This window comes from Rhagoletis zephyria, unplaced genomic scaffold (assembly GCF_001687245.7).
Source record: "Rhagoletis zephyria isolate East Lansing unplaced genomic scaffold, Rhagoletis_zephyria_1.1 Rzeph_scaffold_00198, whole genome shotgun sequence".
Taxonomy (NCBI): Eukaryota; Metazoa; Arthropoda; class Insecta; order Diptera; family Tephritidae; genus Rhagoletis; species Rhagoletis zephyria.
The window spans coordinates 353,718-355,762 of NW_016157282.1; positions in this window are offsets into that span (position 1 = coordinate 353,718).

Sequence of the window (2,045 nt, forward strand, 5' to 3'; positions counted from 1 at the left end):
TTTGCCACAGTGTTTGTCTGTGCCGTTGTTATTTTTTGTTTAGGTTTTCGTTTTCGGCTGATTTCTTTGCTTTTAATTTCCACGCTGATTTTATGTTTATTTTTATGGCTTTTTTATAATTTGTTTGCGTTATTTATTTGTTGTGGTTTATGACTTTTGTAACAAAAATATATGTGTATGTGGATGTATTTACATTTAACATTCATTTATATTATTTTTATGCTTTTTTACATAGTATTTATTTTATTGCTTTCAAGTTTTCAACAAGGAAGCATTTCTCTTCAAACTTTGTTTGGGGTTTTGTTCTTTTTTACGACGATAAGGCAACTATTTTTACGTTTTGTTTAACTTTTCATTCATTAACTCAGCACTTTTTAGTATGTGTTTTTTCGGTTATTTTGTATAAATGGATTTCCATTTAGTAGCAGCTGGTGGCTTGTGACACTTTCTATTTTGTAAAAATTTATTGTTTTTAGTTTTTAATAGAAGTTTTGATTTCTGCTTCGGCACTGATATTTGTTTATTTCCTTGATATTTAACATATTCTGCAGATTACAAAATATTTGCTAATTTTGAGTATCAAAAAGATATGAAATTAATATCATTGAAAAATTGCCCATATTTTCGGTACTCAGTGGTATAAATTTATTGATATTTTTTTAAGTTGTAAGTTTATTTAATATTACATACGAGTAATTCGGTTTGGTAATTTTTTTACTTTTAATTATTTATTTTTTATTTTTTATATGCCCATATATTCGGCAATTTAGCAAGATAATTTTTTCCGATAAAATTAAAAAAAATTTTTTTTTAAGTTCTTTATTTATTTAAGGTTTATTAATTTTTTAATCTCATTTTAATTTAAAATAAATTTCAGAAAAGTTTTTAAAATTCATATTTTCTAATTTTTTGTAATTTTTTGCTTTATTCCATAAAAATATTTTTATTTTTACTTATTTTAATGTTATTTCACTTCATTTTGCATTTATTCGTATTTATATTCCGTCACCGCTTCTCCAACTTTCCAGAAAAAGAAAAAAAAATACAAATACCACACATTCAACATGCAGACCATTTGCCGCTTTTCGAAAATTAATCAATGTCTCTCTTACCAAATAATTACAGCGCAAAAATTTTAAAAATCTTAATACCAAAAAAAATACAACGCTGCACTGGCGGCACAAATATTTCTATTAACGCGTTTGAACGGATTTTTTGGCGCCGACACCACTCTCCTTTCAATTTAAGTATTTTATTTATTTTAATTAAACATTTTCCCGTCCCTTTTTTTTTTTGGTTTGAGTGCATTGCTTTGCTGAAATTGGCATAGCAGCCTACATAAGTGCGCGCAATTGAGTAGCAGATAAAAAAATTACGAATGAAGCAAAAAATTAAATAAATTGTGCAATAAAAAATCACTCTGCGCATTAGGCATTTACGTAAAAAATAGTTGTATGTCACAGCGCGCCGCAGGTGACCACAGTGTGACAGCTAATTCTAAGCGGCCGCCACATTGCTGCTGCACATTTTGCAATGACTGTCATATTGGCAGCCACTTTTGACTATTGACTTAAGAATTTAGTGGCATGGCGCTTTTATTGTTGTTGTTGTTCGTTCTCTTCTTGGCTGCCAGTTGGGTGACATTCATGCGATTATTAGCTGAGCTGCTGCCTCCTACTGGCCGACAGTTTGCCAAAATAAATACTAAACAAATGCAAAACAAGTAATTTTCTGCACAGTTGGCAACGCAAACGAGTGCGTGAATTTTTTCATAATTTATTTATGTATATTTTACTAACCTTTAAACATGCACACAGATGCAAATTTTATAGTCCAGTTTTTCTTATTTCTTATTTTCGCACGTTTGTATGATTGTGACTTTTATTTTTATTTTTATTTTATTTTATTTTTTTTACTGAGCAAAAGCATATCGCTTACAGCGCTGAAAACAGCGGGCAGCCGGAAGTTAAGAATTGTGAATGCTTCCTGCTTGGCAGCACTGCCGTTAAGACGGATGTAAAATGGCGTAGAAAGAAAAAGGCACA